This window comes from Sturnus vulgaris, unplaced genomic scaffold (genome assembly GCF_052056855.1).
Source record: "Sturnus vulgaris isolate bStuVul1 unplaced genomic scaffold, bStuVul1.hap1 Scaffold_1973, whole genome shotgun sequence".
Classification (NCBI taxonomy): domain Eukaryota; kingdom Metazoa; phylum Chordata; class Aves; order Passeriformes; family Sturnidae; genus Sturnus; species Sturnus vulgaris.
Genome location: NW_028276181.1, coordinates 1 through 25001, shown reverse-complemented (window position 1 = coordinate 25001; position 25001 = coordinate 1). Strand labels below are relative to the sequence as shown.

General features: G+C 48.9%; 1 long non-coding RNA gene across 1 annotated transcript; it reads right to left on the bottom strand.

Moving 5' to 3' along the window:
* Window positions 1-19829: 19829 nt before the first annotated feature.
* LOC148217961 (uncharacterized) lies at window positions 19830-22497 on the bottom strand. Its single transcript, XR_015800646.1, has 3 exons — window positions 21918-22497; window positions 21125-21292; window positions 19830-20798 (listed from the first exon to the last, which is right to left on the bottom strand). It is a non-coding gene; the product is annotated as an uncharacterized LOC148217961 (long non-coding RNA).
* Window positions 22498-25001: the final 2504 nt, after the last annotated feature.

The window sequence follows — 25001 nt, the reverse complement described above, 5'->3', positions numbered from 1 at the left end:
GGCCGCCAGCGATGGTCCCGGCGCAGCCCGGGCAGGCTCGGGGCGGAGCCGGGGCTTGGCGAGGCGGGGCACGGAGGTCCCGGGGACGGGACCGGGCGGGGCCGGGGCGGTGCTTTAGGGGCGGTCCCCAGTGGTCCCGGGCGGCACCGGGGGCGGGGCCGGGTGATCCCGGAGCGGTACCGAGCTGTGCTGGGGACGGTGCTGCAGGGGCGGTGCCGGGCCCGCCTCAGGGTGATTGAATGCCCAGAAATCGCCTCCTCTGCCCCGTGCTCACACTGAGCTGCGGGCTGCAGCGTGCTGTCGGAGCTCCGCACACAGCACGGATTTGGGCTTCCCCTCCTCTCAAACCCTCTCCCCCTTCTTCCTCCTCCTCCTCTTCCTCTTTGTCCTCTGTCACTGCTGAGGCTCTGGAAAGAACTGAAATTCTGCAGGGAGAGATGTCCTCTCGTGGCCCCAGGGACTGCCTCGGCACGGGCCACGAGCGCCTCCGGCCCCTGCCTTCTCCTGCTTGAAAAGATCACCTGGAGCCCGAGCTCGGGGGGGTGAAATCAGCTGAAATCCAGGTAACTCTGTCAAGTGCCCCCCAGGGACATCGGCGGGGCTGGGGGATGAGGGTTTGAAACAGCAAATTCTTTGGAATATACACCTGTCCCTGTGCCGATGCTGCTGAGCTTCCTGCCACAGTATATCCCCACTCCATGAGGCGCTGTGAGGTTATGGCAGTGGGAATTGAGCAGGGAATTCGGGGCTATGGGCATAATTCACGGGAGCTAGCAAAGCTGACAGCCAACCCCAAATCGGGGCACAGCACAGAGAACAATCTGTGTGCTGCCCTGTCAGCTCAAGCTCCTGGGCTGGGAAGTATTGGGAGTTAAATGTATGGAATTACACAAATCACAGCAACTGGCATCACCCAGAGGGACAATCCAAGGCCCAAACAATTCCTCCACAGTCCACTCTGGGAAAAACACCCTGTGCCTGCCAGGAGCTCTGACCCTGCTTTTCCTACCAGCTCCTGAGCAGTGTCAGGGCCACCACGACGCCTTTAAAATCCAGATAAACCCCAAATCCTACACAGTGAATAATCCAAAGAAAGTACTGAATTGTTGTCATTAAAAGCTCAAAACTCATTAAGAATTCTATGACAACAGTGTAATGGACTCCCAGGAACCTCATGAATGCTCTCGGTTTCATTTTTGTGTATTTTTACTCCCTCATTTGGCAGCTTGTAAAACTTATCCTGGAATTCAGAGGTCAAGCAGGATCGACTTTGGATTGACCTTCACCTCTGTTCCCACTTTGTGCAAACACAACTCGTGCCCAGGTGGGTGAACTCATCACCTCAGCTTTTCACTCCAGAGTATCCCCTCCTTATTTCCCTGTAGATGAACTCAGATCCACTCCTCACCTCCACTGGTCATCCAAGCGTCCATTCTGTTCCCCACAGGCCCTGGTGGCCCCAGGGAGCTCCCTTGGCCTTTCTCCTGCCCCTCTGCAGCCCGAGGTCGCTACACAAACAGTTCTTGTGTCCCCTCTAAATGACCCCGGGTTTTCTGCTCAATGAATGGCATGACCCGTGCCCACTGCTCATGATTCACCCAACCAAAATCAAGAGCAAATGTTGCTTGGGCTTTAAGAACTTGAAATAACTCTGAAGCAAAAGAAATCACCTTTTTCTCCTGGTTTTTATTTTTATTTTTTCATTTAAGATGCTGGACTTGCCTCTGTGGATGTGTGCTGAGCTCTCACTGCAGGGGACTGTCAGGCCTGAATGGCTGTGAGTTCGTGTTCTTCTCAGTAGGGAATCAGAAATTATTCTTAGACCATAGAATTGTTTTCTGAAACCTTTCCCCTTTCCTCTTTGTGCCTTTGAATTTTTCAGCTGTTCCCTGTTGTCACTTCCCCTGCCTGACTTCTGTGCAGCTCCTAGCTGGGAAAAACTGGGAAAACTTAGGGGGTACAGAGGTGGAATTTTTGGCTGGATTTTTCTAACATTTCTAATTTTGCTGAACTTATTTCCCCAGTGAGAAGAGCACGAACTCACAGCCATGCAGGCCTGACAGTCACTGCGGGAAATCTGACACAGTATTAATAAGTAACCTTTCCTGAGAGCAGTCACCACCCCAGTCCTCCAGCCTTGTCAAATGTTTGCAATGAATGGACCCAAGTTCTAATCCTTAATCTAAATTTATGTCAGCTTTTGTTAGAAAGATACCGGACAGTAAATCATACAAGAGAATTTAAAAATTGCACAAAGAATAACAGGCCCAGACCAAACCCAACCGCCCCCATCACCGCTCCACCCCAATTTTGGGAGAAACAGTGATACAGTTTATAAATACTCTCCTTCCACACTATTCAGTCCTTCACCGCACATCCCCAGAGAGGAGTCCCTCAGACCTTGCTCCCCTGAACACCAGGAGAGCTGGAGTTTCACCCAGATCCCACATTCCCATGGCAGTTAATCCCAGCAGGGAGGCAAAGAGGAACCCTGCATCCTCTGACATAGCCCACAGCACGGGCAGCACCAGGAGCCCTCCAGGCTCAGACCTCTGGTGCTGAAGCCTCTGGGCTTTGGCTGATCAAACACCACAGCTCTTGGCAAAGATGCCAGGAGAGTCGTGATTCTTCCTGTCCTGAAAGAGAGGAGGAAAAGAAAATTAAGTCGACTGCAGAAGGATTCCAGCTCTCAACTTCTGCTCTGATTCCTCACTCTGGGGTTTTATCCATGACAAGTGACACCAATTCAGAGTGCCCTTTTCCAGCATTTTTATTCCTAACTATTAAAAGGATGCTCATTTCTCTTATTGTATTCTTTGCTTAATTTTATTAGAGGCATTTTCATCCCAGACCCCACTTGTCAGTTCTTCAATCCTTTAGCACTGGACTTGGCACAAAGGGATACCCGTGGTGCTGCATCACAAGAAATCCCAAAGAGAAACCCCTTCCAAACCTGACGGAGAAAGCTTTCAAGGCACTCCAGAACACAGACAGCTTTTCCTGCCTTGTCAGGCCACACCAATTCTGTCCCATCCACCTGAACTGTGCAGGTGAGGAAAAGGCTTTCCTTGCTCCTCGGGAATCACTGTCTGAGACCACGGATGTCCATCCTGGGCAGCACCTGGAAACAACGTGGGAAAGGCAAAATGAGAGTGTTTTCTATCAGAAAATTACTACTACTAATAAAAATAACAATCAGAACTCCTGGACAAATTTAGTAACATCACTTTGATATGAGAAATACAGGCCATGCCCATCCTTGTAGCCCAGGTGAAAACAGGAAGGAGAACTAGAGGAAAAGCAGAGTCCCTTATTTGATCTCTGGACACAAACGGAGGCCTTTTCCCTGTGAAACCAAACTCACCCTTCCAGGGTTCCTGAGATCAGCTACGAGGAGGCTTTTGGCACTCCAAGAGCAGCTGGGTCACAGCTGGATGCGGCTTGGGTCTGGGAGACACCGTGCTCCTTCTGGAATTATAGCACGCAAATGCCTGCTCCTGGCCCCAGGCCCGGAGATAAAATCTGTGGGGTTTTTCCCTGTGCAACATTGTTCACCCCTCCCAGGTTCCTGAGATCTGCACAGAGGAGGCTTTGGGCACCCCAAAGGCAGCCAGGGTTACAGGTGGGGGCAGCTTGGGGCTGGGAGAAATCCTCATCCATTTGGAATTTTATCAGGCAGAAACCTGGCTGGGTGCACAGGTCTCTGGACACGACCAGTGGCCCTTTCCCCTGTGAAACAAAACTCACCCTGCCAGGCTCCTGAGACCACTTAGGAGGAGGGGTTTGACTCTCCAAGAGCAGTCGCAACGAGAGATGCTCACACAGAAGGCCATGCAGAAGAGGAAACGAGCGCACCCGCAGCCCCCCAAGGCGCGCCCCAACGCCCCAGACCCGGCACCGCCAGCTCGGGCAGTCCCATAAAGCATCCCCCGCCTCCGCAGCGGCGGGACAGGCGGGGCCCGGGGTCCCGAGGAAACCGAGCGTGCCCGGAGGCGCGGCAGGACGGCAGCGCAGCGCCGCCTGGCGGCGGAGCAGGAGAGCAGCGCCGGGCCCCATGGCAGTATCGGTACCCGTGCGCCCCCTGCTGTCCGCGGCGATGCAGCGCCCGATGCCGAGTTCCACGCCCGTGTCGCCGAGGGAGAGGGGCACCGCTGGCTGGGGCCTCCCCGGCCGACATGGACAGAAGCCGAAGCAGAAGCCCCGGTGCCATTGGCGGCCCCTACCCAGCGGGCCGGGCTCCGCCGGGCCCGCGGCCCCGCGCGGTATCGGGTCGTCCCGCTCCCGTCTTCGTCGCACCCGGCCCTGCTCCTGGCATGAAGCGCGTCACCGCCCCGCGCCGTCCCGCCCCCCGCGCGTCATCGCGTGCGTTCGGCGGCCCGCCCCGGGGGCGGTGCCGGGGGCGCTACCCGGGGCGGTGCCGGGGCAGTGCCGGGGGCGGCACCGGGGGCGGTGCCGGGGGCGGTGCCGGGGGCGTTCCCGGTCGCCGTGCCGGGGTAGCCCGGGGAGCGGTTCCGGGAGCGGTTCGGGGGGCGGTGCCGATTGCAGTCCCGGTCACTGTCCCCAGTCCCCGTCCCCAGTCCTGGTCCCGCTCCCAGTCCCCGGTTCCGGTCCCCGATCCTGGTCCCAGTCCCAGTTCCCCGTCCCGGAACCCGATCACGGTCCTGGTCCCAGTCCCCAATCCCGGTCCCGGTCCCTGTCTCCAGTCCCCGTCCCCGATCCCGGTTCCGGTCCCTGTCCCAGGTCCCCGTCCGCGATCCCGGTCCCTGTCCCATTTCCCCGTCCCGGTCCCCGATCCCAGTCCCGGTCCACGTCCCCGATCCCGATTTTTCCCCCCCTTTCACACTGATTTTTCCCCCGATTTATCAATGATTTTTTTCCCCATTTTTTCCCATTTCTCACTGATATTTTCCCCCATTTTTCAGGGATTTTTTTCCCCCATTTCTCACTGATTTTTTTTTCCCATTCTTCATGGAGTTTTCCCCCCGTTTTTCACTGATTTTTCCCCATTTCTCACTGACTTTTTCCCCATTTTCCCCCATTTCTCACTGATATTTTCCCCCATTTTTCATGGATTTTTTCCAGATTTATCCCCATTTCCCACTGATTTTTCCCCATTTTTCATGGATTTTCCCCCCCCCCGTTTCTTACTTATGTTTTTCCCCGATTTCTCATTGATTCCCCCCCCCCCCCCCCCCATTTCGCACTGATTTTTTACCCATTTTTCCCCATTTCTCACTGATTTCTTTCGCCATTTTTCATGGAATTTCCCCACCCATTTCTCACTGATTTTTCCCCCATTTCTCACGGATTTTTTCCCCACTTTCCCCCATTTCTCACTGATTTTTTCCCCCATTCTTCAGGGATTTTTTTCCCCATTTCTCACTGATTTTTTCCCCATTTCTCAATTAACTTTTCCCCACTTTTCCCCGTTGCTCACTGATTTGTTCCCCCATTTTTCATGGATTTTTTTCCCCATTTCTCACTGATTTTCCCCCCCCATTCTTCATGATTTACAGGATACTCTATCGTGAATGGAAAGCAATTAAAGGAAGGGGGGAGGTTACCAGCCACCTGGTCAGCTCAGACAGCAGAGCTGCACACGCTTGTGAGAGCCTGTGAATTATAGCAGGACAAGACATTAAATATATTTACTGATTCTAAATATGCATATGCGGTAATACATGCATTTGGAAAACTATGGGGAAAAAAAGAGGTTTATTAAGCTGCAGAAGAAAGAAGAAAATAATTGGTTTACAAGGGATGGCAAGCAGTGGATACCAAAAGCTCTAGCCTTACAATTGTTAAAACAACTTCATTAAAGGAGTCGTTCTGTGCCTTCTTTGGGGTGAGGAAAAAAGGCTGAGGGGGGCTCCGACGTGGTTTGGGGCACCCCAAGGTCCCTGGGAGAGGGAGCCGGGCTGCGCTGGAGGAGCAGGTGAGTCGGGCATGGCGGGGGGTCATGGTGGGTGCCAGAACATTGAGAGGGAGGGGTGGGTGTAGAATGCATGAAAAACAGAACCTTAAAAAACAGCTAAATATAGTCTAAAAGGAATGTTTTATTGGCTTGTGTTTGGATAGAGGTAGGGTTTTTTTATAGATACTGTAAATAGAAAAGATAAAGAATAAAAATATAGAAGCAAATATAAGAAACCAATATATAAATATATTACATTACATTATATTATGTTATGAAAATAGAAATATATAAATATTCAGACTTTAAAAGGAATGTTTTATTGGTTTTTATTTGGTTAGAGGAGGGTTTTTTGAAAATAATATAGGCAAAAATATACAAATATGCAAAAATAGATACTGACATAAAATTATTATAACTATATATGCATATATATATGTAAGTATAAATATATAGAAAAAAATATAAATATAAAATACATGTATGTAGTATGTAATAGAAATAATTTATCGATTTTAATATGTTATATTAAATAGTATGTTATAATAGAATGTAAATAGCATCTAGTATATTAATATACTAGTAAAAACTACATTAAATAGTATATAAATATAGAATACACAATATAGACATATAAATCTACAGATATAAATATGAAAACTAAATAGAAAAATATATTCAAATAGAATTTAAAATAATCGAGTTTTTTGTTTCTATTTGGTTAGAGGCAGAGCTTTTAAAGAAATAATATTAAAAACTATGAACCTCCAAATATAGATGGATATAGATAAAATAGAAATAACATTAGTAATATAAATCTATGTATATAATGAATAATAAAATAATATTGTATATATGATAAATAGAATAGCAATTAAATTGAATATATGAAATATGTCTAGATTATGACTAGAAATTAAATATTAAAAAATAGATGATTTATATATATAAAAGGTTTTTTTTTCATTTGGTCAGAGGCAGGGCATTTTTAGTTTGGGTCGGGGTTTTTTTGGGGCGTTCATTGAGAGGATTTTATGACGGGTGGGGACTCTGGTGCTTGGAACTCTCTCCCTTCTCTGTCTGTCCCTGACAGGGCGGCAGTGCCGGGCTGAGTTGGGCGGCAGTGCTGCCGCCGTGTGGACACAGGCGGGTACTGCACCGTGCCCCTCTCAGGATGGCGGAAGGGCCCGCGGGCCGGGACCCAGCCGTGCGGCAGCGCTCAAGATGGCGGCCTCTCTAGGACCCCGGCGGATAGGCGTTTACATAAAACGCCTGCCCGCGCCCGCCGGCGCCCTCACGCCCGCGGCACCGCGGACCGCGCGGCCGTTGTCGGCACGCTCTGACACGTCCGGGAAAATTGTCGGCGAGCGGATCGGCGTCGGCGATTTAATCAGGCATCTTATGCCTACACACCGGGGTCCTGATTTTTTCCCGCCCTTTCTGCCGCCATTTTTGGCAGGTCAGGCGGGGTGCCGCCCGAGCCGCCATTTTGAGAGTGCGGACACACTCAAGATGGCGGCCTCTCTAGGACCCCGGCGGATAGGCGTTTACATAAAACGCCTGCCCGCGTTCGCCGGCATAAAAATAAATATGCATAAATATAAACATAGACATAAACATGCACAAACGTTAACCTGCATAGATATAAACATAAACATAAACATAAACATAAACATAAACATAAACATAAACATAAACATAAACATAAACATGCAAAACAATAATAATAAATATAAATAGAAATAGAAATACAAACATTAATAAAATCAGTGAGAAAGGGGGTAAAATCAGTGAGAAATGGGGGGGAAAAACCATGAAAAATGATGGAAAAATCAGAGAGAAATGGGGGAAAAATCGGTGAGGAATGGGGAAAAAGATCAACGAAAAATTGGGAAAAATCAGTCAGAAGTGGGGGATAAAAATCAGTGAGAAATGGGGGGAAAAGTCGGTGAGAAATGGGGAAAAAATCAGTGATTAATGGGCGGGAAAATGCATGAAAAATGGGGGGAATAATTCAGAGAGAAATGGGGGCAAATATCAGTGAGAAATGGGGGGGAAAATCAGGAAATATCCATGAAAATTGGGGGAAACATCCATGAAAAATGGCGGAAAAAATCAATGAAAAATGGCGGAAAAAATCAGTGAGAAATGGGGAAAAATGGGGAAAAAGGAGTGATGAATGGGGGAAAAAATCAGTGAGAAATGGGGAAAAATGGGGAAAAAATCCACGAAAAATGGGGGGAAAAATCCATGAAAAATCAACGGAAAAATCAGTGAGAAATGGGGAAAACATCATGGTGAAATGGGGCAAAAATCAGAGAGAAATGGGGAAAAATCATTGAAAAATGGGGGATAAAAATCAGTGAGAAATGGGGGGAAAATGGGGAAAAACATCAGTGAGAAATGGGGAAAAAAAATCTTTGATAAATTGGGGCAAAAATCATTGAGAAATGGGGAAAATAATCAGTGAGAAATGGGGAAAATTTGGGAAAAATCCAGGAAAATTGCGGGAAAAAATGCTTGAAAAATTGGGGAAAAAATCCGAGAGAAAATCCCCGGGAATCCCGGGAAAAACCCCCCGGAATCCCCGAGAAAATCCCCCGGAATTCCCCGGGAAAATCCCCCCGGAATCCCCTGGAAAATCCCCCTGAATTCCCCGAGAAACTCATCCCGGAATCCCCGTGATAATCCGTCCGCTATCCCCGAGAAAATCCCCCAGGAATCCCCAGAAAATCTCCCCGGAATCCCCGAGAAAATCCCTCGGAATTCCCCGGGAAAATCCTCCCGGAATCCAAGAGAAAATCCTCCCGGAATCCACGAGAAAATCCGCCCGGAATCCCCGGGAAAATCCTCCAGAAATCCCCGAGAAAATCCCCCGGAGTCCCCGGGAAAATCAACCCGGAATCGCCGGGAAAATCCCCCCAGAATCCCCGAGAAAATCCCCCGGAATTCCCCTAGAAAATCCCCCCGGACTCCCCGAGAAATTTCCCCCGGAATCCCCGGGAAAATAGCCCCCGGAATCCGCGAGAAAATCCCCCCGGAATCCACGCGAAAATCCCCCAGAAATCCCTGTGAAAGCCCCCCCGGAATCCCCAAGAAAATCTCCCCGGAATCCCCGAGAAAATTCGCCCGTAATACTCGGGAAAATATGCCCGGAATCCCCTGGAAAAACCCCCCGGAATCCCCTGGATAATCCCCCCGGAATCCCCGATAAAATCCCCCTGGAATCTCCAGGAAAATGCCCCGGGAATACGCGAGAAAATCCCCCGGAATCCCCTGGAAAATCCCCCCTGAATCCCCGAGAAAAACCCCCCTGAATCCCCGAGAAAATCCCCCCGGATTCCCCTGAAAATCCCTCGGAATCCCCGGGCAAATCTCCCCGGACTCCCCGAGAAAATCCCCCCGGAATTCCCCGGGAAAATCCCCCCGGAATCCCCGAGAAAATCCCCTAGAATTCCCCGGGATAATCCCCCCGGAATCCCCGAGAAAATCCCCCGGAATCGCCGGAATAATCCCCTGGAATTCCCCGGGAAAATCATCCCGGAATCCCCGAGAATATCCCCCCGGTATCGCCGAGAAAACCCCCCCGGAATCCCCGGGAAAATCCCTCCGGACTCCCCGAAAAAATCCCCCGGAATCCCCGAGAAAATCCCCCGGAATTTCCCGGGAAAATCACCCCGGAATCCCCGAGAAAATTCTCCCGAAATACTCGGCAAAATCCCCCAGGAATCCACGGAAAATTCCCCGGAATCCAGGAGAAAATACCCCGGAATCCCCATGAAAATCCCCCCGGAATCTCCGAGAAAATCCCCCGGAATCCCCGCGAATATCCCCCCGGAATCCCCGGGAAAATCCCCATGAATTCCCCGGGAAAATAATCTCGGAATCCCCGAGAAAATCTCCCCGGAATCACCGAGATAATGGCCCCGGAATACCCGAGAACATCCCCCGGAATTGCCCGAGAAAATCATCCCGTAATCCCCGAGGAAATCCCCCGGAACACTCGGGAAAATCCCCCCGGAATTCCTCGTAAAATCACCCCGGATACCCCGGGAAAATCCCTCCGGACTCCCCGAAAAATTCCCCCCGGAATACTCGGGAAAATCCCCCCGGAATCCCCGAGAAAATCCACCCGGAATCCCCTGGAAAATCCACCGGGAATTCCCCGGGAAATTCCTCGCTGAAACCCCTGGAAAATCCCCCCGGAATCCCGGAGAAAATCCCCCCGGAATTCCCGGGAATATCCCCTCGGAATCCCCGGGAAAATCCCCCCGGACTCCCCGAAAAAATCCCCCCGGAATACTCGGGAAAATCCCCCCGGAATACTCGGGAAAATCCTCCCGGAATTCCCACCGGAATTCCCGAGAAAATCCCCCGGAATTCCCTGAGAAAATCGCCCCGGAATCCCAGTGAAAATCCCCCCGGAATCCCCGGGAAAATCCCCCAGGAATCCCCTGGAAAATCCCCCAGGTATCCCCGATAAAATCCCCCTGGAATCCCCTGGAAAATCCCCCTGGAATCGCGGGGAAAAAGCCCCCCGCATTTCCCGGGAAAAATCCCCCCGGAATCCCCGATAAAATCTCCCGGAATCCCTGAGAAAATCCCCCCGGAATCCGCGAGAAAAATATGCCCAGAATCCCCGATAAAATCCCCCCGGAATCCCCGGGAATATCCCCCAGGAATCCCCGATAAAATCCCCCGGAATCCCCAGAAATTCCCCCGGAATCCCCGACAAAAATCCCCCGGAATTCCCGACAAAAATCCTCCCGGAATCCCCGGAAAATCCCCCCGGAATCCCCGGAAAATCCCCGCGGAATTCCGGTCCATTTCTGTAGGAGAATAGTTTGTAAGGATAGTGCAGAAGGCACTAGTTGCCAACGAGTTACAGCTGTACTGATTAGCAAGGAGTGGAAACAGCCTTGCCTGCCCAGTGAGGCTGGTTGTTATAAAAGCGATGGGTCAGCTGGCTGCCAGTTTCACTAAGCACAGCTCCAGCTGGAGGTGCAGAGCCTGCTGCAGTGTGGGCTGGAGCCTGCTGGCTGTGCTGCGAGGAGGAAGGGACACGTGGCCGTGCAAGGGATGGACAAGGTGAGAGGATTGCTGTGTGTGGGACAGACAGGCTCAGGTGGCTGGGGAAGGGACAAGGCTGGGGTTTAGCCAGTCGTACAGAGGAGAGGAGGAGTCGGTGCTGTGTGGAGGCTGCCTGTGAGAAAAGGAGTCAGAGTTGCCTCAAAGAAATCTGTGAGAGAAGCGCATGAAAAGTGTGTAATGAAAGACTAATGTTGGTGCCTGTCATGTCTGTCTTGATATAATTGCTACACGTTTTCTCGGAATGCTTGAATTTAGACATAAAATGAAAACTTTATTGTAAGAAAGGAATGCATTTCTCACCAAAGTGGTGTAGGGTGGGGGATCACAACTCCCAGATGGCCTGGAAGCGGAACGGCCACAGGGTTACTGTAACTGGGCCTCCAGTACCAAAGCCCCAGTGGGGTTTAAAGGCTAGAGCTGGGCTGGGATTAGCACGGGCTCTGCAGCTGGGCTCATGCACAGGTCTGTCAGCACTCCTACCCGAGGACAGTCCCCTCACCTAGGGAGAGGTTCTAGGCCTGGAGATGAGGCTGAGTTTGGGAAGGGTGCTGAGGACATGGTTAGGGAGGGGATGTAAATGCATATCAAAAGACTTAATTTTGAGGGGTGGCAAGCATTAGCTATAAAACAGTAAGTATTTACAGCTAAAGGCTGAGGTGGGGGCTGTCTGAGGAGGGACAGGGACTGTTTAAGGCTGAAGTTGGAAGAGAAACCTTGGTGAAGCTTTTGCGTTAGAAACGGCCTCACCTGCCAAATCAGATTTTTGTCTTCAGGATTGCATGAGTGAGGATGCCACAGCCAAGGAAAGGTTCAGGTTTGGGAGGCAAAGGCGAGTTAGGCAGGGCTGCAGGGCTGGGGCTTGGCTGTTTCCATACTGCTCAGGGCAGCAAAGGGTAGCTGGCTCACTGGGCCTTGGATCTAGAACTCTTTCTGGAACAAGGTGGAGAGCTGAGGTTCATGCAAGGAAGGGGCCAGGAATTCTTGTCTGACTGGAAATGCCAGAGGGGCAGTGTGTGACTCGGATAGGATGATATGTTCGTCTGGCGAGAGTCACAAAAGAATATTTTGGTTTACTGATAACTGGGCAGCTCAGAAGTTACTACTTGACTAGTGCTGCTCCCATCTGTTGCACACATAAACAGAGCAAAGCAGACGAATTCTCTCGGAGCCTGAGGTCTTTGACTGGCCCTCCAAAAATGCTGCCCGCTAAAAAACAGACGTGGGGGAGGAAGTTGTCAAGATACAATAGAGCAAGAAAAGGCCACGGGCTTCAAAGTGCCCTCCAGCAGACCATGGAAGTGACCTGTCTGGAGTGAAACCAGCAGTCTGCTTCCCCCAGCCTCCTGGAAGCCTCTAACAGCTACACAGGCAGTGAGGGGAGAGAACAATTCAACCTAAAAATATTTTCAGTAGCGTTCTGCACTGCTGTTAAAAATACTGCAACCAGGGAATGTGGTGTGGTGATAACTATTAGGCCTGTAAGTCTGGTAACTGGGGCTTTAGCTCAAACATCTCGGTATGGCTACTTTGAGCCTTGTAAAAGCTGCGTTAAGTCCAATTTCTTGGGTAGTTCTACTAGCTCTAGCCTTGCTTTTCATCCCCTCAGTAACAAAGCAACTCCCTCTCGAGAATGTTATTTACTTTCCATATTATGTGCCTACCAATTTCTGGAATTGCAAATGTCTTTGGATACATGCGTAAATTGAAGTTTCAAGAAAGCTGTCAAGCTAAAACAAAGGCTTGCCATAATGCAGAAGAAAATGTTTTATGGAAGAACTGAGAGGTCCCTACCTGGGCATAGAATTTGCTATACGAAGGTGTGTTCCAAACGGATCTGCCATCTAAACAAGCAGAAAAATAGTTGGAATGTAGTGAGTTCAATTGAACTATTGCTAGAAATAGGAATTATTAGCAGAGCTTGGAGCATGATATCACTAGCAGCAGTAAGACGCTTTTTAGCTTGCTTCTCATAAATTACTTGTAAAAAAGCATTTGTACCTAGTGTGTAGCAATTAATATTTCCCCATTTTCTTCCCCCCCCGCCCCCCAGTCTCAGGTACTCCTTTTATTTTACCCTTTTCTGTCTTGTAACATCACCTTCCTTTATTTTATTCTATCTTCTGTTCTCAGAACATCGCAGCATCCTCTGTCAATGTGAAAGCATTTGTTCATCCTGTCTTGGAATGGCTGTCAATGTTGCCCTCTTCTGGATCACTTTTTTTTTTTTTTTTTTTTTTTTAACAATATGTTTGCTAAATGTCAGGAAAATTAATCCACAAACACCAGCGGTTTATGTCCAAAAAGGAAACAGAGGAGTCCTTTTTGCTTTATTCGAATAAAGGGAGAGGCCATGGGACATTCCCCTGGGATCTCTCAAATTTTTGGAGGACGCAGCCTCCTTTTTATCCTATTTTCCCGCCGCATTTCCCTCTCTCTTTTCCCATTGGCTGAGGTACTTGAGAGGCACAGACTTCCCGGAACGCCTGATACCTGAAATTCCCCTCTAATGTATAACCCTCCCTTTTAATTTTTAATTCTTATAGAATTCATAGCTTCCCCCCGTTGCTTCTTTCATCTTTCGATATCCAATTTCATTTATCAGCAGCCCTGCAGTTTGTTTGTAAGGCAACTATCTCTTTCCATTCATCAATCAGTGGAATCCATCCCATTGTTTCTTTTATCTCTCAGTGCTAGCCTTATCTACAGGCTGATCCCACAGCTCATTTGTAAAGACAAATTCAACATTCCTCTCAGCTAATAAATGAGAAGTTAGCTGAAAAAAGTAAAAACTGGATTTTTTTTCCGGTGTGTGTCGGACAATACAGTGGAGAGAATTTGCGGGAGGATGATCGAGGATATCCTATTATAATATCGTTCTCGGACATTTTACTATTTTAGATCATCAGTTGTATTCTGAAAGAAATCTATTTTAATGATATGTGTACGTTTGCACGAAGTTATAGTTAAATATAGCTTGCGGCTGGGCTCTTTAATGAATAGGGGTATTTTTGGTTTTAATTCAATATTTTATGCTTGTGGTGTGTAGTGTGCTGATTTATTTTTTAATGTTATTTACTACGTGCGCTTTTGTTTATGAGTGAAGGTAACTTTCTGGATGGCTTTGTATTTGAGGCAGAATGAATTGAAGTAGGTTTTTAAACTGATTTTTCATATGTACGATGGGGAGTTTAGTAGGGGCAGCTCTGATGGTGGGGGCTTGGTTGTTAATTTTATCAGACGGCTTTTGTTAGATACAGCTTTTAATTCTGGAAAGTTTTTTTTTCTAATGTCGTGCTTTGAAGGTGGTTTTCGAGGATGTATGGTATAGCTTTATTTTGTTTGTAGATGGTGTATGATAAGGGCTATGGTCTATTTATCTAATGCCATGTTTTTTCATTCAGGTGTTGATAAGGGAGTTCTTGAATGGCGTTTTGTGTTGTTTTTTGTTTTTGGTGGGGCGTTGTTTTTAAAGGATACCTTGATAAGGTTTGCCGATGGCGTTCTAGCCTGTAGCATAAGGCATAGGGTAGTTTTTGAATTATTTTGTGGTGGCTTTGATTCTTGCCAGTATGTAGTGTTTGTTTGAGGTAATGCTGTGTAGCTAATTTCTGTTTTCTTATTAATATTAGAATTGGAGTGTTGTAGTATATGGGCTGTTATTATATCCTAGGGGTTCTATTTATTTGGTTTGATTGTTTTCTAGTTATGGATAATTTTTCTCAAAAAACCATTTTCAGGATTTCAGGCGTGACACAAAAGAACGCTCAGATTGCTGGAAGGGAAACGTGTGCCCAGATTGTCTCGAAGCAGTGCTGCTGTCGGTTCTCGTTCAGTTGTGTCTTCTGAAAATGAGACTGTTGTATTCATTGCGCTGTGCTAAACACTTGTCATTCTCCCAATGCCAGGAAACAGATGAAGCTTGAAGAAAGAGGAAGGAATTTGGAAGCGTACAAACAAGCTGAGAAGAGGTTCAGAGATCAGGGTGCTCACTGGCAGCAGGGGCTGGGGTTAGGGCTGAGCAGGAGCAAAGCCGGAGCACATCAACCTCACCTCGTGTTTTCTCGGGGGCTTTATGGCCCTGGCAAGAGAGAGATGTTCACTGATGAGTCCCAGGCCGAGCCGTGAGCACAGCATGTTGTGTTGGAGCTGGGGGTTTTTTTTTGAGACGTTCAGCAGCCACACTCTCTAGTCAAGAGTCCTGAGGTTTGTTGCTGCTCCACTTTCATCCTCATATCCAGCTTCCAGCCCTTTTCTTCTCTCTGTCCAGTGTGTCTTTTGTGTTCCTTTCTTGTCCTGTGTGCTCCCCATCCCATTCCCGTTCCCTACGGAGGGGGAGGGTGTGGAGACTGGGGGCTCCGACGTGGTTTGGGGCACCCCAAGGTCCCTGGGAAAGGGAGCCGGGCTGCGCTGGAGGAGCAGGTGAGTCGGGCATGGGGGGGGGGGTGGGGGGGGGGGGGGGGCATGCTGGGTGCCAGAACATTGAGAGGGAGGGGTGGGTGTAGAATGCATGAAAAACAGAACCATAAAAAATACCTAAATATAGTCTAAAAGGAATGTTTAAATGCTTTTTATTTGGGTAGAGGCACGGTTTTTATAGCTAATATAAAAATAAAATATAAAGAATAGAAATAGATTGGTATACATGTAAAATATAATGAAATATAAGTAGCAAATATCTATGAAAAAATCTAGTGTATAACAGAAATAATGCAAATATAAGAATATGTATAAATATAAAATAGAGCTATGAGAATGGTAATAAGAATGGGGTAAAACATCAGTGAGAAATGGAAAAAAAACCACATGAAAAATGGTGGGAAAATCAGTGAGAAATGGAGAAAAATCAGTGAAAAAACGGGGGGGGGAATCTTTGAAAAATGGGGAAAAAAATCCGTGAGAAATGGGGGAAAAAAAATCCATGAAAAATGGGGGAATAAATCAGTGAGAAACGGGGAAAAGTGGGGGAAAAAATAATTGAGAAATGGGGAAAAAATCAGTGAGAAATGGGGGAAAAAATCCGTGACAGAATGGCGGGAAAAGTCATTAAGAAATGGGGGAAAAATCAGTGAGAAACAGGGAAAAAAATCAATGAGAAATGGGGGAAAATTTGGGACAAAATCAGCGAGAAATGGGGGAAAAAGCAGTGGTAAATGGGGGAAAAGTCGATGAAAAATGGGGGAATATTCAGTGAGAAATGGGGGGGCGGGGGGGGGGGAAATCAGTGAGAAATGGGGAAAAAATCCATGGAAAACAGGCAAACAATCCATGGGCAATGGCGGGAACAGAGCGAGCTGTTGTCGCTCGTGCTGTGGTGGCCGATGCTGTGGGGAAAAAATAAGTGAAAAATGGGGGCAATAATCAGTGATAAATGGGGAGAAAATCAGTGATTAATGGGCGGAAAAATGCATGAAAAATGGAAGGAAAAATTCAGAGAGAAATGGGGGCAAATATCAGTGATAAATGGGGGAAAAAAATCAGTGATTAATGGGGGGAAAAATGCATGGAAAATGGGGGGAAATTCAGAGAGAAATGGGGGCAAAAATCAGTGAGCAATGGGGGGGAAAATCGGGAAATATCCATGGAAAAATGGGGGGAAAAAATCAGTAAGAAATGGGGGAAAAAATCAGTGAGAAATGGGGGAAACATCATGGTGAAATGGGGAAAAAAAATCTTTGATAATATGGGAAACAAATCATTGAGAAATGGGGGAAAAAAATCAGTGAGAAATGGGAAAATATGGGAAAAAATCCACGAAAATTGCGGGAAAAAAATGCATGAAAAATTGGGGAAAAATCAGTAAGAAATGGGGGAAAAAATCCATGAAAAATGGCGGGAAAATCAGATCGGCGATCGATAGCTAATGCGTGCCTATGGATTAGATCGGCGATCGATTGATCACGACTACCGATCGATTATATCGGCGATCGATTGCTAATGCCTGCCGATCGATTAGATCGGCGATCGATTGATGGCGCCTGCCGATCGATTAGATCGGCGATCGATTGCTAATGCCTGCCGATCGATTAGATCGGCGATCGATTGATCGCGCCTGCCGATCGATTAGATCGGCGATCGATTGCTAATGCCTGCCGATCGATTAGATCGGCGATCGATTGCTAATGCCTGCCGATCGATTAGATCGGCGATCGATTGATCGCGCCTGCCGATCGATTAGATCGGCGATCGATTGCTAATGCCTGCCGATCGATTAGATCGGCGATCGATTGATCGCGCCTGCCGATCGATTAGATCGGCGATCGATTGCTAATGCCTGCCGATCGATTAGATCGGCGATCGATTGATCGCGCCTGCCGATCGATTAGATCGGCGATCGATTGCTAATGCCCTGCCGATCGATTAGATCGGCGATCGATTGATCGCGCCTGCCGATCGATTAGATCGGCGATCGATTGGTAATGCCTGCCGATCGATTAGATCGGCGCTCACGATTGCTAATGCCTGCCGATCGATTAGATCGGCGATCGATTGATCGCGCCTGCCGATCGATTAGATTCGGCGATCGATTGCTAATGCCTGCCGATCGATTAGATCGGCGATCGATTGATCGCGCCTGCCGATCGATTAGATCGGCGATCGATTGCTAATGCCTGCCGATCGATTAGATCGGCGATCGATTGATCGCGCCTGCCGATCGATTAGATCGGCGATCGATTGCTAATGCCTGCCGATCGATTAGCTCGGCGATCGATTGATCGCGCCTGCCGATCGATTAGATCGGCGATCGCTTTCCAATGCCTGCCGATCGATTGCTAATGCACACTATTTGCACACTCCTTGCACACCCTTTGCACTCGATTTCTCAGTTCTGGTCGGGGTTTTTTGGGGCGTTCATTCAGGGGGATTTCCTCAAGGATTGGGACACTCCTTGATTCCATCCCTTGCCTGTCTCCCAAGCGCCACCCTGTGGGCAGAGCGCGGTACTGCGCGCCTGCCTCTCCCAAGATGGCGGCTCGGGTGTCGCTCCCCGACCTTCTAACTCTGGCTGCAAAAGGAGGGGGGCACAGCAAGGAGCCCGCTCGCTCTAGTGGGATGCCTGCGCACGACGCCGACACCGATCCCACGGGTGCGATTTTCGGCGGCGTTTCCAATCGTGCGGACATCTCCTTCAGCCCGCTTCGGCCCGGGGAAGAGGGGCGGGGCCGCCAGCGATGGTCCCGGCGCAGCCCGGGCAGGCTCGGGGCGGAGCCGGGGCTTGGCGAGGCGGGGCACGGAGGTCCCGGGGACGGGACCGGGCGGGGCCGGGGCGGTGCTTTAGGGGCGGTCCCCAGTGGTCCCGGGCGGCACCGGGGGCGGGGGCCGGGTGATCCCGGAGCGGTACCGAGCTGTGCTGGGGACGGTGCTGCAGGGGCGGTGCCGGGCCCGCCTCAGGGTGATTGAATGCCCAGAAATCGCCTCCTCTGCCCCGTGCTCACACTGAGCTGCGGGCTGCAGCGTGCTGTCGGAGCTCCGCACACAGCACGGATTTGGGCTTCCCCTCCTCTCAAACCCTCTCCCCCTTCTTCCTCCTCCTCCTCTTCCTCTTTGTCCTCTGTCACTGCTGAGGCTCTGGAAAGAACTGAAATTCTGCAGGGAGAGATGTCCTCTCGTGGCCCCAGGGACTGCCTCGGCACGGGCCACGAGCGCCTCCGGCCCCTGCCTTCTCCTGCTTGAAAAGATCACCTGGAGCCCGAGCTCGGGGGGGTGAAATCAGCTGAAATCCAGGTAACTCTGTCAAGTGCCCCCCAGGGACATCGGCGGGGCTGGGGGATGAGGGTTTGAAACAGCAAATTCTTTGGAATATACACCTGTCCCTGTGCCGATGCTGCTGAGCTTCCTGCCACAGTATATCCCCACTCCATGAGGCGCTGTGAGGTTATGGCAGTGGGAATTGAGCAGGGAATTCGGGGCTATGGGCATAATTCACGGGAGCTAGCAAAGCTGACAGCCAACCCCAAATCGGGGCACAGCACAGAGAACAATCTGTGTGCTGCCCTGTCAGCTCAAGCTCCTGGGCTGGGAAGTATTGGGAGTTAAATGTATGGAATTACACAAATCACAGCAACTGGCATCACCCAGAGGGACAATCCAAGGCCCAAACAATTCCTCCACAGTCCACTCTGGGAAAAACACCCTGTGCCTGCCAGGAGCTCTGACCCTGCTTTTCCTACCAGCTCCTGAGCAGTGTCAGGGCCACCACGACGCCTTTAAAATCCAGATAAACCCCAAATCCTACACAGTGAATAATCCAAAGAAAGTACTGAATTGTTGTCATTAAAAGCTCAAAACTCATTAAGAATTCTATGACAACAGTGTAATGGACTCCCAGGAACCTCATGAATGCTCTCGGTTTCATTTTTGTGTATTTTTACTCCCTCATTTGGCAGCTTGTAAAACTTATCCTGGAATTCAGAGGTCAAGCAGGATCGACTTTGGATTGACCTTCACCTCTGTTCCCACTTTGTGCAAACACAACTCGTGCCCAGGTGGGTGAACTCATCACCTCAGCTTTTCACTCCAGAGTATCCCTCCTTATTTCCCTGTAGATGAACTCAGATCCACTCCTCACCTCCACTGGTCATCCAAGCGTCCATTCTGTTCCCCACAGGCCCTGGTGGCCCCAGGGAGCTCCCTTGGCCTTTCTCCTGCCCCTCTGCAGCCCGAGGTCGCTACACAAACAGTTCTTGTGTCCCCTCTAAATGACCCCGGGTTTTCTGCTCAATGAATGGCATGACCCGTGCCCACTGCTCATGATTCACCCAACCAAAATCAAGAGCAAATGTTGCTTGGGCTTTAAGAACTTGAAATAACTCTGAAGCAAAAGAAATCACCTTTTTCTCCTGGTTTTTATTTTATTTTTTCATTTAAGATGCTGGACTTGCCTCTGTGGATGTGTGCTGAGCTCTCACTGCAGGGGACTGTCAGGCCTGAATGGCTGTGAGTTCGTGTTCTTCTCAGTAGGGAATCAGAAATTATTCTTAGACCATAGAATTGTTTTCTGAAACCTTTCCCCTTTCCTCTTTGTGCCTTTGAATTTTTCAGCTGTTCCCTGTTGTCACTTCCCCTGCCTGACTTCTGTGCAGCTCCTAGCTGGGAAAAACTGGGAAAACTTAGGGGGTACAGAGGTGGAATTTTTGGCTGGATTTTTCTAACATTTCTAATTTTGCTGAACTTATTTCCCCAGTGAGAAGAGCACGAACTCACAGCCATGCAGGCCTGACAGTCACTGCGGGAAATCTGACACAGTATTAATAAGTAACCTTTCCTGAGAGCAGTCACCACCCCAGTCCTCCAGCCTTGTCAAATGTTTGCAATGAATGGACCCAAGTTCTAATCCTTAATCTAAATTTATGTCAGCTTTTGTTAGAAAGATACCGGACAGTAAATCATACAAGAGAATTTAAAAATTGCACAAAGAATAACAGGCCCAGACCAAACCCAACCGCCCCCATCAGTGCTCCACCCCAATTTTGGGAGAAACAGTGATACAGTTTATAAATACTCTCCTTCCACACTATTCAGTCCTTCACCGCACATCCCCAGAGAGGAGTCCCTCAGACCTTGCTCCCCTGAACACCAGGAGAGCTGGAGTTTCACCCAGATCCCACATTCCCATGGCAGTTAATCCCAGCAGGGAGGCAAAGAGGAACCCTGCATCCTCTGACATAGCCCACAGCACGGGCAGCACCAGGAGCCCTCCAGGCTCAGACCTCTGGTGCTGAAGCCTCTGGGCTTTGGCTGATCAAACACCACAGCTCTTGGCAAAGATGCCAGGAGAGTCGTGACTCTTCCTGTCCTGAAAGAGAGGAGGAAAAGAAAATTAAGTCGACTGCAGAAGGATTCCAGCTCTCAACTTCTGCTCTGATTCCTCACTCTGGGGTTTTATCCATGACAAGTGACACCAATTCAGAGTGCCCTTTTCCAGCATTTTTATTCCTAACTATTTCAGACATTAAAAGGATGCTCATTTCTCTTATTGTATTCTTTGCTTAATTTTATTAGCGGCATTTTCATCCCAGACCCCACTTGTCAGTTCTTCAATCCTTTAGCACTGGACTTGGCACAAAGGGATACCCGTGGTGCTGCATCACAAGAAATCCCAAAGAGAAACCCCTTCCAAACCTGACGGAGAAAGCTTTCAAGGCACTCCAGAACACAGACAGCTTTTCCTGCCTTGTCAGGCCACACCAATTCTGTCCCATCCACCTGAACTGTGCAGGTGAGGAAAAGGCTTTCCTTGCTCCTCGGGAATCACTGTCTGAGACCACAGATGTCCATCCTGGGCAGCACCTGGAAACAACGTGGAAAGGCAAAATGAGAGTGTTTTCTATCAGAAAATTACTACTACTAATAAAAATAACAATCAGAACTTCTGGACAAATTTAGTAACATCACTTTGATATGAGAAATACAGGCCATGCCCATCCTTCTAGCCCAGGTGAAAACAGGAAGGAGAACTAGAGGAAAAGCAGAGTCCCTTATTTGATCTCTGGACACAAACTGAGGCCTTTTCCTGTGAAACCAAACTCACCCTTCCAGGGTTCCTGAGATCAGCTACGAGGAGGCTTTTGGCACTCCAAGAGCAGCTGGGTCACAGCTGGATGCGGCTTGGGTCTGGGAGACACCGTGCTCCTTCTGGAATTATAGCACGCAAATGCCTGCTCCTGGCCCCAGGCCCGGAGATAAAATCTGTGGGGTTTTTCCCTGTGCAACATTGTTCATCCCTCCCAGGTTCCTGAGATCTTGCACAGAGGAGGCTTTGGGCACCCCAAAGGCAGCCAGGGTTACAGGTGGGGGCAGCTTGGGGCTGGGAGAAATCCTCATCCATTTGGAATTTTATCAGGCAGAAACCTGGCTGGGTGCACAGGTCTCTGGACACGACCAGTGGCCCTTTCCCCTGTGAAACAAAACTCACCCTGCCAGGCTCCTGAGACCACTTAGGAGGAGGGGTTTGACTCTCCAAGAGCAGTCGCAACGAGAGATGCTCACACAGAAGGCCATGCAGAAGAGGAAACGAGCGCACCCGCAGCCCCCCAAGGCGCGCCCCAACGCCCCAGACCCGGCACCGCCAGCTCGGGCAGTCCCATAAAGCATCCCCCGCCTCCGCAGCGGCGGGACAGGCGGGGCCCGGGGTCCCGAGGAAACCGAGCGTGCCCGGAGGCGCGGCAGGACGGCAGCGCAGCGCCGCCTGGCGGCGGAGCAGGAGAGCAGCGCCGGGCCCCATGGCAGTATCGGTACCCGTGCGCCCCCTGCTGTCCGCGGCGATGCAGCGCCCGATGCCGAGTTCCACGCCCGTGCCGCCGAGGGAGAGGGGCACCGCTGGCTGGGGCCTCCCCGCCGACACGGACAGAAGCCGAAGCAGAAGCCCCGGTGCCATTGGCGGCCCCTACCCAGCGGGCCGGGCTCCGCCGGGCCCGCGGCCCCGCGCGGTATCGGGTCGGCCCGCTCCCGTCTTCGTCGCACCCGGGCCCTGCTCCTGGCATGAAGCGCGTCACCGCCCCGCGCCGTCCCGCCCCCCCGCGCGTCATCGCGTGCGTTCGGCGGCCCGCCCCGGGGGCGGTGCCGGGGGCGCTACCCGGGGCGGTGCCGGGGCAGTGCCGGGGGCGGCACCGGGGGCGGTGCCGGGGCGGTGCCGGGGGCGTTCCCGGTCGCCGTGCCGGGGTAGCCCGGGGAGCGGTTCCGGGAGCGGCTCGGGGGGGCGGTGCCGATTGCAGTCCCGGTCACTGTCCCCAGTCCCCGTCCCCAGTCCTGGTCCCGGTCCCAGTGCCCGGTTCCGGTCCCCGATCCTGGTCCCAGTCCCAGTTCCCCGTCCCGGAACCCGATCACGGTCCTGGTCCCAGTCCCCAATCCCGGTCCCGGTCCCTGTCTCCAGTCCCCGTCCCCGATCCCGGTTCCGGTCCCTGTCCCAGGTCCCCGTCCGCGATCCCGGTCCCTGTCCCATTTCCCCATCCCGGTCCCCGATCCCAGTCCCGGTCCACGTCCCCGATCCCGATTTTTCCCCCCCTTTCACACTGATTTTTCCCCCGATTTATCAATGATTTTTTTCCCCATTTTTTCCCATTTCTCACTGATATTTTCCCCCATTTTTCAGGGATTTTTTTCCCCATTTCTCACTGATTTTTTTTCCCATTCTTCATGGAGTTTTCCCCCCGTTTTTCACTGATTTTTCCCCATTTCTCACTGACTTTTTCCCCATTTTCCCCATTTCTCACTGATATTTTCCCCCATTTTTCATGGATTTTTTCCAGATTTATCCCCATTTCCCACTGATTTTTCCCCATTTTCATGGATTTTTCCCCCCCGTTTCTTACTTATGTTTTTCCCCGATTTCTCATTGATTCCCCCCCCCCCCCCCCATTTCTCACTGATTTTTCCCCCATTTCTCACGGATGTTTTCCCCACTTTTCCCCATTTCTCACTGATTTTTTTCCCCATTCTTCAGGGATTTTTTTCCCCATTTCTCACTGATTTTTTCCCCATTTCTCAATTAACTTTTCCCCACTTTTCCCCGTTGCTCACTGATTTGTTCCCCCATTTTTCATGGATTTTTTTCCCCATTTCTCACTGATTTTTCCCCCCCATTCTTCATGATTTACAGGATACTCTATCGTGAATGGAAAGCAATTAAAGGAAGGGGGAGGTTACCAGCCACCTGGTCAGCTCAGACAGCAGAGCTGCACACGCTTGTGAGAGCCTGTGAATTATAGCAGGACAAGACATTAAATATATTTACTGATTCTAAATATGCATATGCGGTAATACATGCATTTGGAAAACTATGGGGAAAAAAAGAGGTTTATTAAGCTGCAGAAGAAAGAAGAAAATAATTGGTTTACAAGGGATGGCAAGCAGTGGATACCAAAAGCTCTAGCCTTACAATTGTTAAAACAACTTCATTAAAGGAGTCGTTCTGTGCCTTCTTTGGGGTGAGGAAAAAAGGCTGAGGGGGGCTCCGACGTGGTTTGGGGCACCCCAAGGTCCCTGGAGAGGGAGCCGGGCTGCGCTGGAGGAGCAGGTGAGTCGGGCATGGCGGGGGGTCATGGTGGGTGCCAGAACATTGAGAGGGAGGGGTGGGTGTAGAATGCATGAAAAACAGAACCTTAAAAAATAGCTAAATATAGTCTAAAAGGAATGTTTTATTGGTTTGTGTTTGGCTAGAGGTAGGGTTTTTTTATAGATACTGTAAATAGAAAAGATAAAGAATAAAAATATAGAAGCAAATATAAGAAACCAATATATAAATATATTACATTACATTATATTATGTTATGAAAATAGAAATATATAAATATTCAGACTTTAAAAGGAATGTTTTATTGGTTTTTATTTGGTTAGAGGAGGGTTTTTTGAAAATAATATAGGCAAAAATATACAAATATGCAAAAATAGATACTGACATAAAATGATAACTATATATGCATATATAAATATATGTAATTATAAACATAGATAAATATATAGAAATATAAAATACATATATGTAGTATGTAATATAAATAATTTATCGATTTTAAGACGTTATATTAAATAGTATGTTATAATAGAATGTAAATAGCATATAGTATATTAATATACTAGTAAAAAATACATTAAATAGTATATAAATATAGAATACACAATAAAGACATATAAATCTACAGATATAAATATGAAAACTAAATAGAAAAATATGTTCAAATATAATTTAAAATAATCGAGTTTTTTGTTTCTATTTGGTTAGAGGCAGAGCTTTTAAAGAAATATTAAAAACTATGAACCTACAAATATATATGGATATAGATAAAATAGAAATAATATTAGTAATATAAATATATGTATATAATGAATAATAAAATAATATTGTATATATGATAAATAGAATAGCAATTAAATTGAATATATGAAATATGTCTAGATTATGACTAGAAATTAAATATTAAAAAATAGACGATTTATATATATAAAAGGTTTTTTTTTTCATTTGGTCAGAGGCAGGGCATTTTTAGTTTGGGTCGGGGTA